General features: G+C 49.5%; 1 pseudogene across 1 annotated transcript in view; it reads left to right on the top strand.

Moving 5' to 3' along the window:
• The window catches only part of LOC311135355 (potassium voltage-gated channel subfamily KQT member 1-like), a 256,411-nt pseudogene that overhangs the window by 167,447 nt on the left and 72,301 nt on the right, over positions 1 to 16,663 (top strand). The window contains exon 16 of the transcript XR_014615409.1: positions 1,856 to 1,941. The product of XR_014615409.1 is annotated as a potassium voltage-gated channel subfamily KQT member 1-like (transcript). The remainder of the gene's footprint in view (positions 1 to 1,855; positions 1,942 to 16,663) is intronic.

Raw genomic sequence — 16,663 nt, forward strand, 5'->3', positions numbered from 1 at the left:
GGTATTGGATTAGGAGTCTGGGGCTTTACTCCACATGTCCATTAAAACCACGCCAGCCGTACAGGATAACACTACAGCTACAGCAGCCTGCCTGCCTGCCAAATACAGCCCACTACCCCCAGCCCCAGTCTGCCTGCCTGCCAAATACAGCCCACTACCCCCAGCCCCAGTCTGCCTGGCTGCCAAATACAGCCCACTACCCCCAGCCCCAGTCTGCCTGGCTGCCAAATACAGCCCACTACCCTCAGGCCCAGTCTGCCTGGCTGCCAAATACAGCCCACTACCCCCAGCCCCAGCCTGCCTGCCTGCCAAATACAGCCCACTACCCCCAGCCCCAGTCTGCCTGGCTGCCAAATACAGCCCACTACCCCCAGGCCCAGTCTGCCTGGCTGCCAAATACAGCCCACTAACCCCAGCCCCAGTCTGTCTGCCTGCCAAATATAGCCCACTACCCCCAGCCCCAGCCTGCCTGGCTGCCAAATACAGCCCACTACCCCCAGCTCCAGTCTGCCTGGCTGCCAAATACAGCCCACTACCCCCATACCCAGTCTGTCTGCCTGCCAAATACAGCCCACTACCCCCAGCTCCAGCCTGCCTGGCTGCCAAATACAGCCCACTACCCCCAGCTCCAGCCTGCCTGCCTGCCAAATACAGCCCACTACCCCCAGCTCCAGTCTGTCTGCCTGCCAAATACAGCCCACTACCCCCAGCTCCAGCCTGCCTGGCTGAACCTACCCTGGCCCTATGATGGAGCCCCACTACACTGATATACTGTTGTTATGTTTATAGGGACTCATTGCATGACTAAGAGTTATTTGCGTTAGGGGCGTTAGTGTTGGGGTGTGGTGTGTGTGTGTGTGTGTGTGTGTGTGTGTGTGTGTGTGTGTGTGTGTGTGTGTGTGTGTGTGTGTGTGTGTGTGTGTGTGTGTGTGTGTGTGTGTGTGTGTGTGTGTGTGTGTGTGTGTGTGACACAGGGGTGGTAAAGCATACCATAGTACCATGGTTTCCGCTGGACATTTTAATTTATCTGACATTTGAGAAATCTGCCAGACCCATATGCATTGGGTGCGTAACCTGATTAGGGCGTCCACCCATGGTGCTCAGAATGACAGAAATCACATTTAGATTATGGTCATTCGTATTAACAGAACATGCAAGTTGAGGATGCAACAATGTGCGGTCCTTTGTACCAAATTCTGATGCACACTTTAAAGATTTTAGACTAACTGTCCACATTTACTTATCCTCAGCCAACAAGACGAGTAACGAACAGCAAAATCACTACCCTATGTCAATCTACTATCCCCCATAGTAGAAAAGTTTACCTATTCTATTGGTCAGCTTGTCAATAAATAAATAGCGTATTCCAAAAAGACTCTGGGACAGTTGGGGGACGATAGATCCCAAATTCACACAACCAGTAGGCCTAGGCTACATCAAAATAACTTTAAAAAGCAATGAGTCTGATGAAACAGATAAGAATGTTTAGCTTAAAATGTTGATAAACTACTATTTATTCACATTATAAGCGCAGGAATGCATACAAGGTAGTAGGCTATGCTCAAATGTTCGTTCCATAATGCAATTAACGGGAAAACACAGTTGTCAAAAGGGCATCGCACATGCGAGCGGTTTCATGTGACAGAGATGAAAATATCAGTTAGAAATGTTGAAAGAGAGGAGATCTAATAGGCTACTTTGAAGCGAGGTAAGACATGCCTCATAATATGTATTGAAACGTTCAGGTTGCAAACAATAAAGTACATGTTTTCAAAATGCATAGCCTACTGCTTCCAGCTCATTGCAAAGTGGTCTGTGACGCGCTGATGAAACCTGCTTTCTGTTGCCGTTTGAGATGCTGTGTTGTTTTGTTTTTCAGAAAAAGGTGTAGATAAAGAATACTACACTGTGGGAGCCAGACTGATCCGCCTGGAAGATAAGGTAAGAACAGTCTTATCCTGCCCTGTGTGTATGTGCCCACGCTAGCTTGTGTGTGTGTTTGTGTGTGTGATGGAATCTTTTCAACAGTGTGTGTTATGGATGGGTTCAGTCCATCGCTGAGCCGTTAAACAAATACCTCCTCTCCTCTACTGATGCGTATGTGACACACAAGGTGTTATTTTCCTGTTCATGCACATCTCCTCAGTGTCTCCATGCTTTACCAACGACCCTCTACCCTCTGTCCTCTACAACAGTGGTTCCCAAACTGCCATATATTTTTCTTTAAGGAACTCAGTCCAGCTTTCAACTTACTCTCCTGTTCTCTGCAACCCATGACAAAATGTGTAGAATTGCAGGAAATAAGCTTTAAACCTGCACCATTTTCTCTCCGCAAACAAGAAGGGTGTGAACAGTTTGTGTCATGAACAGTGCTTGTGCCTATAGATATAGGGGGGCAATGCTAGAAGGGGGGCCTGAGTGAAAAAGTTTGGGAGCCCCTGGTCTACAACAACAAGTTGTATTGTGACGATGGTGGGTTGTGACTTATGTTTGTGTTTCCATAGGGGAACATTAAAGTTTTAAAAAGGCATTCTAATACCAGCTAAAGGGAGAGAGCACACACACACATACACACACACACAAACACAGCCCTCTGGTCCTCAGTGGAGCATGGCCAATAGGCAGCAGCTGTGTTATGTGCTGTAACCAGGCGTGTCCCGCTAGGCAAAGTGGACTGGGAAGTGTCACCATGGGATGCCTGCTTGATCCCCAGTCATCAAAATCAAATCAAATCAAGTTGTATTCGTCACATGCTTTGTAAACAACAGGTGTGGACTGACAATGAAATGCTTATTGGCCCTTCTCAGTAATGCAAAGAGAAAGAAAATAGAGAAATAATGGAAAAGTAAAACATGTAATAATAAAAGTAATAATAGATACACAATGTGTAACGATAACTTGGCTATATACACGGGGTACCAGTACCGAGTCGATGTGCAGGGATATGAGGAAATTGAGGTAGATATGTACATATACTAGGAATAAAGATATAATAATAATAATATGCCATTTAGCAGACGCTTTTATCCAAAGCGACTTACAGTCACGTGTGCATACATTTTTACGTATGGGTGGTCCCGGGGATCGAACCCACCACCCTGGCGTTACAAGCACTGTGCTCTACCAGCTGAGCTACAGAGGACCACAGATATGTACTAGGAATAAGGTGGCAGATAGTAAACAGTACTACCTCATTGCACACCAGGGACCAATTTGTGCCACCGTTGGTTGGTCCGACTGGAGCCTGCGGGCCGGATGCGGTGCCACTGCAGTCCTGTGACTGTGAGCATCAGATTCTTTGTTTTTCCGCTCAGGGAAGTCTCACAGGATGACAATACGGCTGGCATGGGAGCCATTAGCCTGCCTGTCATTGAGAGGTCTGCTTCTCTGCAAGCTCCGAGAGCAATTGAGTGTGTGTGTGTGTGTGTGTGTGCGCACGCGTGCATGTGTCTTGTGTCTTGTGTGTATGTGTGCAGTTCAATGATTTTATCAATTTTACAATGGATTTTGCTGTAGATATTGACTTTTGGCTCATAGCTCCATGTCTACTATAATGCATGAGCGAAAGGACACAGCTCTCCAAACCCTCTGCTCTAGACAGGAGTGAAGTGATCCTGAACTAAAGACTAACCCTACAGGAGAGTAAAGGAGAGACTCACTCCACCACAGATTGAGTTCTGGCCCATTTACTGTCCGTGCACGTTGTGATCGCAATCTCCTGTTTGGTAACATAAACCTGACTTTATAAAACACCCTCGCTGTCCTTCCTGCGTCCTGTGTCACACAGCAAACCAACCTGACAGAAAGGTTCCTAATTAGCAGACCAGTTCAGGGGAAATTGCCGATCAGAGCAGCAGGCAGCAGCAGCCTAGCGTGAGGAAACTAAAGCCCCCAAAACAAATGTGGCTCCAATCACTGCATGCTCCCAGAGTACCAATATGAATAGCGTTTTGCATGACTCGTAGTAGAGTTGCCATGGTGACCGATTCCACACAGCGGAACCAAAAAAGAAAAGCAAAAACATGTGATACCCGGAGCGCTCCCTCGCTCTGCCTATAATGACTGTTATCTGTGTGTGTGTGTGTGTGTGTGTGTGTGTGTGTGTCCTCTCATATTATGGTTCTAGTCGTGTGAATCTCTTGTTTTGATGGGTCCATGCGGGCCAGGGGCCAGCACACCTGTTGGGCTGAGAGAGGGGGGTGGTTCCAGTGCTGTGCCCCCGGCCAGCAGGTGGATGAACCCACTGACCCCCCCTCCGTCTGTCCGTGCCTTGGCACATTCCTCCTCCCTCTACTCTGCTGCTCCAGAGGCAGCCTGGCCAGGTCCGTCTCATTGTTTGGCTTTTCCTTCTCTAGTCTCCCTCCACCCGCCTCAGCCCACACATATAAAACAAGGGGTCTGCCTCACAGCTCACACACAGCCATTCTACTGCAGCTGGGAGAGTTCTCCTGGTCTCAGTCTGACAAAGAGAGACATCTTGCTATGATCAAGGAGTGGATGATATCGTACAATAATTTGATTGATTGCAAGTAGTGTTTATTACACTCAGAATATAACAGAATATAATTCTGATGATTGAAAATATATTGTCCTCGTCATGTTTTAAAATGATCTCATTCTGGACCAAAGAAAGTTAGGATTTCCTCGAAATCATTTCGGTGTCACTTCTAATAGGAAACCCGAACGCACAGACAGAGCCAGGCATAGTATTATGGCAGAATCAGCCATGAATAGGGTCTTTCCCAACAGCCCTGAAGAATTATTAATCAAGTGTATACCTCAGTGTGTGTTGTGTGTGTGTGTGCCTGTCAGTGTGTGTTCTATTGAGCTATTGATGTTTGAAGGCCCGAATGTCTGGCGAATATCGAAACTCAAGCCAACTGTACCACGGTTTTTCACCAAGCTTTTTACTTTGGACATTTTTATCTGCTCTACAACTCACCTGACTGGTAAGGCTGTACGCCTCCTCTCCTACTCAGCCTCACGAAAAAATCTTCTCCCAAGTGGTTGTGACACCTACTCCTGTTGCCTGCTGAACTGCTGCTTGGATCCCACCCGGCGATCTGCTCCCCGTCTGCCCTGGCCTGTCTCCCCTGTCTGGTACAGGTACCCCTGCCACACTCCCCCCTCTCTCCTGAGCTTTCGCTCGCCTCCAGCACACACGCACATACACACACACCGCAGACTTTGGACTGATCAGAATTTTATGTAGGCTAATTAACTTGTGAAGCTTATTATATGAGCTTACTCAGAAACGCTTTAATTAACTAGTATATTCCTATATTTATTTATTTAATCTCAGACTTTTATATCCTTCAGGACTCATAGAGAGCTACTCTCTCAAGTTATCTTGTTGGGGCGTGTGACTCTTTGAACTTACAATGGCTAGCCCCAAGTAATTGTATTTTTTTCTTGTGCTTTATGCTATTTGCCCCATGACAATGTTTGTTCCCACACTCGCGACTCTGACTCCCATCCTATTCTAACCAACTCTCGCCGGCTTTGTATTCATGTTACGGGCCCCGTGTAGCTCAGTTGGTAGAGCATGGCGCTTGCAATGCCAGGGTTGTGGGTTCGATTCCCACGGGGGGCCAGTATGAAAATGTATGCACTCACTAACTGTAAGTCGCTCTGGATAAGAGCGTCTGCTAAATGACAAAAAAAATTAATAATGTTACCTGATAAAATTGCTGTACAATATGATCTTGTTACCATCTGATGCACATTCAAATGTCATAAAAAATCAACACTGCAGAGCTTTCCCTGTCCTCTGCTGTGCCCTGATTGTATTACTGATGATGATATCTGGAAATGTGCATGTACACCCTGGCCCGTCTACTGTTGCTTGCTTGTTGTGCTGACTTTTCTGCACGTTAACACTAGAAGCTTATTAAAATTGATCAATTGAAAGTGTGGGTTCACAGCTCCAATCCAGATGTGTTGGTCATTACTGAGACGTGGTTAAGAAAGAGTGTTTTGAACACTGATGTTAGCCTTTCTAGTTATAACCTTTTTCGGCAAGACAGCTCTTCCAAAGGTGGTGGAGTGGCAATCTTTACCAAGTAACACCTTCAGTGCTCTGTTGTCTCCACCAAGTCTTTCCCCAAACAATTTGATTTGCTGGTTTTAAGCATTAAGCTTTCAAATAGTTATTTGTTGACTGTTGCTGGGTGTTATTAGCACCAGCCTGTACCCTACCTGCCCTAAGCTCTCTCCTGTCCCCTTACACTAAGTCTGAATTCGTCCTTCTAGGTGACCTCAACTGGGATATGCTTAAACCACCTGACCAAGTCCTAAAACAATGGGACTCCCTAAATCTCTCTCAGATTATTACCAATCCCATAAGGTATGACGCCAAACACCCAGAAAAGGCTACTCTCCTTGATGTTATCCTCACAAATAATCCTGATAGGTATCAGTCTGGTGTTTTCTGTAATGACCTTAGTGATCACTGTTTTACAGCCTTTGTTCATAATGAATGCTCAGTTAAACGACCTGTTCTGATCTGTCATAGATGCTTGCTAAAAAACTTTAATGAGCAAGCCTTCCTTCATGATCTGGCCCCTGTAAATTGGTATAGAATCAGCTTGATCCCCTCTGTCGAATACTCAGGCTAACTGGCTGTCGTTCAGGCAAATGAGAAATAAGTGCACTCAGGCTATCCGGAAGGCCAAAGTTAGTTACTTTAAGGAGCGGTTCTCTCTCTGTGGGTCTAACCCCAAGAAGTTCTGGAAAACGGTGAAAGACCTGGAGAATAAACCCTCCTCCTCACTGCTGCCCATGTCCCTTAATGTTGATGATGTGGTTGTTACTGACAAGGAGTGCATGGCTGAACTCTTTAATCACCACTTCATTAATTCAGGATTCCTATTTGACTCAGCCATGCCTCCTTGCCCGTCCAACATTTCCTCATCTCCCAGCCCTTCTAATGCGACTAGTCCTGATGCTCCTCCCTCTTTTTCCCCTACCCCGCTACACATTTTCTCCCTGCAGGCGGTCACTGAGTGGCACTAAAGGAGCTCCTTAAACTTGACCCCCAAAAAACCATCTGGGTCAGATGGTTTAGATCCTTTCTTCTTTAAGGTTGGTGCCCCTATCATCGCCAAGCCTATCTCTGACCTTTTTATCTCTGACCTGATCTCTGACATGTTTAACCTGTCTCTCCTCTCTGGGGAGGTTCCCAGTGCTTGGAAGGCAGCCACAGTGGATGTGTCACTGCAACCTTAAAGGTCCTAAATGATGTCACCATTGCCCTTGATTCTAAGCAATGGTGTGCTGCTATTTTTATTGACTTGGCCAAAGCATTTGATACGGTAGACCATTCCATTGTTCTGGGTCGGCTAAGGAGTATTGGTGTCTCTGAGGGGTCTTTGGCCTGGTTTGCTAACTACCTCTCTCAAAGAGTGCAATGTGTAAAGTCATAACATCTGCTGTCTCAGCCACTGCCTGTCACCAAGGGAGTACCTCAACGCTCGATCCTAGGCCCCACGCTCTTCTCAATTTACATCAACAACGTAGCTCCGGCAGTAGGAAGCTCTCTCATCCATTTCTATGCACATGATACAGTCTTATACTCAGCTGGCCCCTCCCCATATTTTGTGTTAAACACTCTACAACAAATATTTCTTAGTGTCCAACAAGCTTTCTCTGCCCTTAACCTTGTTCTGAACACCTCCAAAACAAAGGTCATGTGGTTTGGTAAGAAGAATGCTCCTCTACCCACCGGTGTACTTACTACCTGTGAGGGTTTAGAGCTTGAGGTAGTCACCTCATACAAGTACTTGGGAGTATGGCTAGACGGTACACTGTCCTTCTCTCAGCACATATCAAAGCTGCAGGCTAAGGTTAAATCTAGACTTGGTTTCCTCTATCGTAATCGCTCCTCTTTCACCCCAGCTGCCAAACTAACCCGGATTCAGATGGCCATCCTACCCATGCTAGATTACAGAGACGTAATTTATAGATTGGCAGGTAAGGGTACTCTCGAGCGGCCATCAGATTTGCCACCAATGCTCCTTATAGGATACATCACTGCACTCTATACTCCTCTGTAAAATGGTCATCACTGTATACTCGACGCAAGACCCACTGGGTTATCTTATTTATAAAACCCTCTTAGGCCTCACTCCCCCTGTCTGAGATACCTACTGCAGCCCTCATCATCCACATACAACACCTGTTCTGCCAGTCACATTCTGTTAAAGGTCCCGAAAGCACACACATCCCTGGGTTGCTCCTCTTTTCAGTTCGCTGCAGCTAGCGACTGGAACGAGCTGCAAAAAACACTCAAACTGGACAGTTTTATCTCCATCTCTACATTCAAAGGCTCAATCATGGACACTCTTACTGACACTTGTGGCTGCTTCGTGTGATGTATTGATATCTCTACCTTTTTGCCCTTTGTGCTGTAGTCTGTGCCCATTAATGTTTGTGCCATGTTTGTACTGCTACCATGTTGTGCTGTTGTCATGTTGTGCTGCTACCATGTTGTTGTCATGTTGTGTTGCTACCATGTTGTTGTCATGTTGTGTTGCTACCATGTTGTTGTCATGTTGTGTTGCTACCATGTTGTTGTCATGTTGTGTTGCTACCATGTTGTTGTCATGTTGTGTTGCTACTATGCTGTGTTGTCATGTGTTGCTGCCATGCTGTGTTGTTGTCTTAGGTCTCTCTTTATGTAGTGTTGTGGTGTCTCTCTTCTCCCATTCTTGGTCAGCCTCCAACCACCGCTACTTCTGTGTTGTGATGCGTAGTACCAGCCAGCCACTATTCCCCTCCTCTCTCCCTCCAACACTAAACATCAGCAGACAATGACTGAGAGCTCTGCTGCTCTGCTCTTTGACTGGCTGTGTGGATGTGTGGAGCCTTCAGGCCTTGTCCCGGTTTTGTCAGCACATCAGTCCTGGGAGCATTAATTACACACGCACGCACACACACACACGCACGCACACACACATACACACACACACAGACACACACACACAGACACACACACACACACACACACACGCACGTACACAAACACACAAACAAGAAACACACAAGAAACACACACACACAGTGTCAGTCGTGGAAGCATTAATCTTAGTGGGGGTGAAAGTTGTGAAGCGTTTGAGTGGCATGGTGGTGAGTAATAGTGTCTTAATGCTTGTGCCCTGTACACCGCCAGACAGTGATTTATATCACACAGACAAAGCCAACACATCCAGCCTATAGCTCTTTCTGTCTTTCTCTAACTCCTTTGGAAAGGAGGAGGCAGCGCAGCATTGGGTTGAATTCTCCAGCCGGAGTGGGGATGAAGACAGATTGCCGGCCGTGACAGTCTGTTATCTTTCTGTCAAACGCCGTCCGTGATAAATACAGAAACAACAGGCTCCAACGAAGGCCAACAACTTAAGAGTTGTAAAAAGAGCCCAGAGAAACACTGTGGAAGACTGAAGACTTTGTGTCACAAACCCCTCCTGTTTGCATGAGAAAACATACAAAACATGCTCAAGAGCCTCTAGCAACAATATAACAGTGATTTTTCAAACCCCCCTCATTCCAGTGTTGCACAAGGTGGGACAGTGCCCTTCTAATGGCTAAAATACTTTCTCTTCATTCGGTTCAGTTTTTGTCTCAAGCCACCATCTTATATTTGGTCATTTACTATCACATGTTTATTCCATTCCCTACCATAATCAAATGTGCTTGGCTCAATAGTTAAAATAGAGGTTTGAGTTGAGGACAAAAACATCAACAGTCTGCAGTGTTGAAAGCATCAGCCTCAGCTTAATGCACCCTCCAGACATGTCCAGACATGTCTCTGTACCAGACGTCATTATTTGCCTTACTCAAAGTAAATGGACCATAAATCAGGGTTCTGCGGTTGGCTGCTGTACACTATATTAGTGCAAATATAACACGTATATCCTACATATTAGCACTAGGCGTATATACAGAGGAATGTTCTCCACCTAACGACATCTCAATTAGACAAGTATGCTGTAAATTAAACCAAGGCTGAATACTGGGAATACCTCAGCTTCTAAAGCCCCTGCAAACCCTGGTCTCTGTGCTCTACTGTGTTTTGTCTGTGTCCCAAATGGCACCCGTAGGGCTCCGGTCAAAAGTAGTGCACTATATAAGGAATATGGTGCCATTTGGGATGCAGGCTGTGTGTATGAGAAGTCCATCTGTAACGCATTTAGCCCTCCGTCCCATCCCCAAACAGCCAGGGCCTAGTGGTACTCTGTTTAGACTGGTTGGCCAAGCACTAGCCAGTGACAGGGCTGACCTGGTAAACACATACACTACTTTAGTCCATCCGGCCTGCCCTGCTAGTCTCATCGTCTCACCATCTCACCGCAGGGCACGTCTACAACACGTCCTCTTGCTCTTGTCTGTTGCTGTCTCCACCAAACAGGAACAAGCTAATTATCTCAACATCAAGGGATGGGAGAGATGAGGGAGAGAGGGGGGGGTGGGGGGGGGGTGGGGGGGGGGGGGGTACAAGGAGCGTCAGACTGACAAAAGCAACCATGTCCACAGCACTTCCTCTCTCCTCTCTCTGTCTCTCTCCTCTCTCGTTCCTTCACCAAACAGGAACAAGCTCATTATCTTGACATCAACGGATGGGAGGAAAGGGGGGGGGACAGACTAACAACAGTAACAGGGACACATGGCCCATAACTCAACAGAGATAGTAGCTTCAGACGATCTGTGTTGTAGTTGTTCTCTCATCACTTTTTGGCCACAGGGCTCAGAGTGGCTTTCAAAGAGTCTCATCTCAGTGCTATGACAAGACAATTTATAGACTGGAAGGAGGGTTAGAGGAGACTTCCTAAGTGACTGGAACTACAGGTCTGTGTCATCAAAATAGCAATGACAATGCAGAAAGCTTAAGGTTTTATCATTGTGTTCAGTGCAGCCTCACTGTTCTCTCCTAGATTTGTGTTTGAGAATCATTTTCTTGCTACTGTACTGTAATCTACTGTACTTATCCGCTGCTAGATTCACACAGAGTTCATATGTCAGTCTATGATTCTGTATCCAGGTCTAAATTAAACGCTCTTATGTTGACAGGACCACATAGCCCATATTAATGGTGTAAGTGCACTTTCCCTGGTTCAGGACCCAACAGACTGTAAAGTAAGTACTAGGGGCTCTTGAGAGTGCGGCATGCCTATGACTTCTTCCCAGGCAGCGCTGTACCACCTCAATGGGCAGCGCTGTACCACCTCAATGGGCAGCGCTGTACCACCTCAATGGGCAGTGCTGTACCACCTCAACGGGCAGCGCTCACCCTGCTCTCCACAGGGAGCTGTGGGAAGAGTTCAGTCCTCTGTCAGAGCTCTCTCTTTATCTCCCTTTCCCTCTTTTCATCTCTCTTTCTCTCTCCCTCTCGTTCTCCCACTCTCCTCTCCCTGTCTCCCACTCTCCTCTCCCTGTCTCCCTCTCTCCTCTCCCTGTCTCCCACTCTCCTCTCCCTGTCTCCCTCTCCCACTGGTCCTGACGACAGACAGACAGAGCTGCCCTGAGAGCTGCCTATAGTGTCGTTGATATATGTGTGTTTGGCTGCAGCCCGGCCAGGCCGGGGAGCCAGACTGACCAGAGTGGACTTAACAAAGAGAGGAAACTTGGCAAGGAAACCGCCACCGCTGCGGCAGGCAGGCAAGACACTCTACTGTACTGAGCCGAGCTAGACCTAGGTTGCGTCCCCAATGACACCCTATTCCCTACATAGTGTACTACTTTTGATCAAAGCCCTGGTCAAAATTAGTGCACTATATATAGGGAATAGGGTGCCATTTGGGATACTGAACTAGCACTAGCGCTGCAGACATGACAAACCCCTCAGGGGCTTCAGGGCTAACCCCGGATATGTCTAGACTAGACTGGGCAGTGTTCAGAAAGAGCTACAGCTCCTTTCTTCTCAATCAAAGGTGATCTAGTTGACTGAATCCTGTTACGCCCAGGTTCTTTATGTCCCAAACTCCAATTGCCTGAAAGGCTAAGGCCAATTCAGATGTGCGGAAATGCTGATTCAGCGAGCTCACACAATGCTGCATTGAGCGGACCAAGATATCTCATACTCTTAGCCGTTTCACATTGACTCACTCACTCTCACTCTCACTCTCACTCTCACACACACACGCACACACACACACACACAAACACACACACACACACACACACACACACACACACACACACACACACACACACACACACACACACACACATTGACAAACTCACACACTCATAGCTTGTGCTGTGTCTGCCTCTCTACTGCAGCCCAGTCTCAGTAAATCACAGCTGGGCAGTATGCTGTGGATGCAGTCTGAGGCAGCTTCCAGACATTTTCTGCCTCCCTCTCTCAGCGTCAATCTCTAATTTCAGCCTGGACCCTATGTACTGTGTCCTTACCACATTCTCACAGACAGACAGTCAGCTATACCAGCAGACCTGGGATTAAATAGTATTTGTTTTTGTTCAAATACTTTTGAGCATCTGCTTGAGGCTGCCCTGAGTGCTAGATAAACAGGGTTCAAACTTGTAGGATCCATTGGTTCCATTGCGATGGGCAAGCTAAATGAAGCACAGCAAAATTATTTGAAGGAAAACAACTACTATCTAAACCCAGGTCTTCTCAGAGTCAGCCAACCAGTCCCTGGTCTTCTCCACCATGCCCAGAAGATTACAGGTCTGCACTCTCATTTCACAGCGTTTAAATCATCTCTCTGCAGCCACAGCTGTCTCTGGCTCATGTCAGATTGGACTCTCTCTGTTTCTCCCCTCACGTCTCTCTCTCTCTCCCCTGTCCTCTTTCTGTTTCTCGGGTCTCTCTCTCTCCCCTCTCCTCTCTCTGTTTCTCCCCTCACGTCTCTCTCTCCCTTCTCCTCTCTCTGTTTCTCCCTCACGTCTCTCTCTCTCTCCCCTCTCCTCTCTCTGTTTCTCCCCCACCTCTCTCTCTCTCCCCTCTCCTCTCTCTGTTTCTCCCCTCACGTCTCTCTCTCCCCACTCCTCTCTCTGTTTCTCCCCCCACGTCTCTCTCTCCCCTCTCCTCTCTCTGTTTCTCCCCTCACGTCTCTCTCTTCCCTCTCCTCTCTCTCTCTCTCTCCCCTCTCCTCTCTCTGTTTCTCCCCTCACGTCTCTCTCTCCCCACTCCTCTCTCTGTTTCTCCCCCCACGTCTCTCTCTCCCCTCTCCTCTCTCTGTTTCTCCCCCCACGTCTCTCTCTCTCCCCTCTCCTCTCTCTGTTTCTCCCCCATGTCTTTCTCTCTCTCCCCCTCCTCTCTCTGTTTCTCCCCCCACGTCTCTCTCTCTCTCTCCCCTCTCCTCTCTCTGTTTCTCTCCCCACGTCTCTCTCTCTCCCCTCTCCTCTCTCTGTTTCTCCCCTCACGTCTCTCTCTTCCCTCTCCTCTCTCTGTTTCTCCCCCCACGTCTCTCTCTCTCTCCCCTCTCCTCTCTCTGTTTCTCCCCACATGTCTCTCTCTCTCCCCTCTCCTCTCTCTGTTTCTCCCCTCACGTCTCTCTCTCCCCTCTCCTCTCTCTGTTTCTCCCCCCATGTCTCTCTCTCTCCCCTCTCCTTTCTCTGTTTCTCCCCCCACATCTCTCTCTCTCCCCTCTCCTCTCTCTGTTTCTCCCCCCACGTCTCTCTCTCCCCTCTCACCTCTCTGTTTCTCCCTCATGGTCCTCTCCTCTCTTCTCAGTCTGTATTTATGTTACACCCGCTGTGGGGCCCGCTAACTTGGCCGTAAGTACCCACACTACATTTCCCTTTTAATTACCTGAGCTTGGCCGGCCCCCGGTTTATGTTTTTACACACTGATTTTATTGTCTGGGTCTAAACCCCCTGCTGGCTCTCCTTGCCCCTGTACTCTTGGTGTGCATCCCAAATGGCACTCTATTCCTTTTATAGTGCACTACTTTTGACCAGGGCCCATAGTCTCCTAGACAGACCGGTCCAACAGTCCTACAGGAGAGGACAGGGTGAGAACCATAAGAAGGTTATGAAAAGTGAAATAGAGGCCTATCTTTATGAGTCCCATAGTATTTTGTACACTCTGCAATAAGTACCCCTGGTGCCACCCCACTGTGGAGCCCCATTAAATCAGTCTGCTACATGGAGGATACATTTAAATGCAATAACCAAGAGCTACTACACAGACCACAGAGTATAAATGTCATTGTTAACTCTCTGCGACTGGGGACCAATCTGTGTGTGTGTGTGTGTCTCTCTGTATATGACTGTGTGTGAGCACGAGTGTGTGTTTGTGTGTACGGTGTCTTTTACTTGCCTTACGTGAACCCATAAAGAGTCATAAATAAAAAAGCATGATGAGCATAATATGCTTCTAGCTTACCCTATGGGCCCTGGTCAAAAGTAGTGCACTATATAGGGAATAAGGTGCCATTTGGGATGCATCCCAGACCTCAGATCCTGGAATGATTTGAATTACCTGTTACTAATGCAGGAGCATTTATGAATCTGTAAAAGAGTTGACTGGGCCATTTGTTGATTAGACATTACCCATTGGAGAGGTCTGGTCAGACAGAGACAGACTGATACTGACCGACCCTGTCACGATCGTTCATCGACGGGTCAGACCAAGGTGCAGCGTGATATGCATTCATGTTTATTTATACTGAATAAACAAGCGACAAAACAACAAATGAAACGAAACGTGAAGTCCAAGGTAGACAAACAACATACCTCACACGGAACAAGATCCCACAACCCACTAGTGCCAATAGGCTGCCTAAGTATGGTCCCCAATCAGAGACAACGAGCGACAGCTGCCTCTGATTGGGAACCACACCGGCCAACATAGAAATAGACATACTAGAATCTCAACATAGAAATATACAACATAGAACATACACACCCTGACCTAACATATACAAGTCCCCTGAGTCAGGGCGTGACAGTACCCCCCCCCCCCCCCCCCCCAAAGGTGCGGACTCTGACCGCGCCACTTAAACATAACAGGGTAGGGGCCGGGTGGGCATTCCACCTCGGAGGCGGATCCGGCTCCGGGCGTGACCACCACTTACTCTCCACCTCCCTGTTGCGCCCCTGGTCTGGTCTGGACCTCGGCGCGCTGCTTCCCCTCTCCTTCCGCCCACGAAGTACCAAGCCCTGTCTGGACCCTGGTGTGGGAGACCCCGAACCTGGAGAAGGGCTGACGTCTGGGTCTGGACTGAAGCCGCTGACTGGAGCTGGACCCGACGACGGTGGAGCGAACTGCTCTGGCTCCGGAGTGGAGCCGCTGACCGGAGCTGGATCAGGCACCAGTGGAGCGGACTGCTCTGGCTCCGGAGTGGAGCCGCTGACCGGAGCTGGACTGGACCCCGGTGGAGCGGATTGCTCTGGCTCCGGAGTGGAGCCGCTGACCGGAGCTGGATCAGGCACCGGTGGAGCGGACTGCTCTGGCTCCGGAGTGGATCCGCTGACCAGAGCTGGACTGGACCCCGGTGGAGCGGATTGCTCTGGCTCCGGAGTGGAGCAGCTAACCGGAGCTGGACTGGACCCCGGTGGAGCGGATTGCTCTGGCTCCGGAGTGGAGCAGCTAACCGGAGCTGGATCAGGCACCAGTGGAGCGGACTGCTCTGGCTCCGGAGTGGAGCAGCTGACAGGCACGGGCCGTGCTGGACTGGACACACGCACCACTGGCTTGGTGCGAGGAGCAGGAACAGGCCGGACCAGGCTGGTGACGCGCACCACTGGCTTGGTGCGAGGGACAAGAACAGGCCGGACCGGGCTGGTGACGCACACCACTGGCTTGGTGCGAAGGGCAGGAACAGGCCGGGCCGGGCTGGCGACGCGCACCATTGGTTTGGTGCGAGGGACAAGAACAGGCCGGACCGGGCTGGCGACGCGCACCACTGGCTTGGTGCGAGGGGCAGGAACAGGCCGAACCGGGCTGGCGACACGCACCACTGGCTTGGTGCGAGGGGCAGGAACAGGCCGGGCCGGGCTGGCGACGCGCACCACTGGCTTGGTGCGAGGGACAGGAACAGGCCGGACCGGGCTGGCGACGCGCACCACTGGCTTGGTGCGAGGGACAGGAACAGGCCGGACCGGGCTGGCGGCGCGCACCACTGGCTTGGTGCGAGGGACAGGAACAGGCCGGGCCGGGCTGGCGACGCGCACCACTGGCTTGGTGCGAGGGGCAGGAACAGGCCGGGCCGGGCTGGCGACGTGCACCACTGGCTTGGTGTGAGACACAGGAACAGGCCGGACCGGGCTGGCGACGCGCACCACTGGCTTGGTGCGAGGGGCAGGAACGGGTCGGGCCGTACTGGGCACACGCACCACTGGCTTAGTGCGGGAAGCAGGAACGGGCCGGACCGGACTGGCGACACGCACCACTTGCTTGGTGCGAGGAGCGGGACTGGGTTCCTTTATTAACCCCCGCTCCTTCTGCTGCCTAACCAGCTTCTCTCGCCGTGCCTCTACACTCTCCTTCTCCCTTATAGCCTCCTGTAAAGCCTCCCTCTGACCGAATAACTCCTGCTCCCTCTGAACCAATAGCCCCCGTAACATGGTGGCCTCCTCTCCTAACCTGCAGATCCGCCCTTTAATGGCCTCCTGCTGCCTCGTCGTCCACACCGTGTGCCCCCCCAAAACATTTTCTTGGGGTTGCCTCTCGGGTCTCCGTCGTCGGCACTGTTGGCGC

Source organism: Coregonus lavaretus, assembly GCF_964263955.1.
Source record: "Coregonus lavaretus genome assembly, chromosome: 9".
NCBI lineage: Eukaryota > Metazoa > Chordata > Actinopteri > Salmoniformes > Salmonidae > Coregonus > Coregonus lavaretus.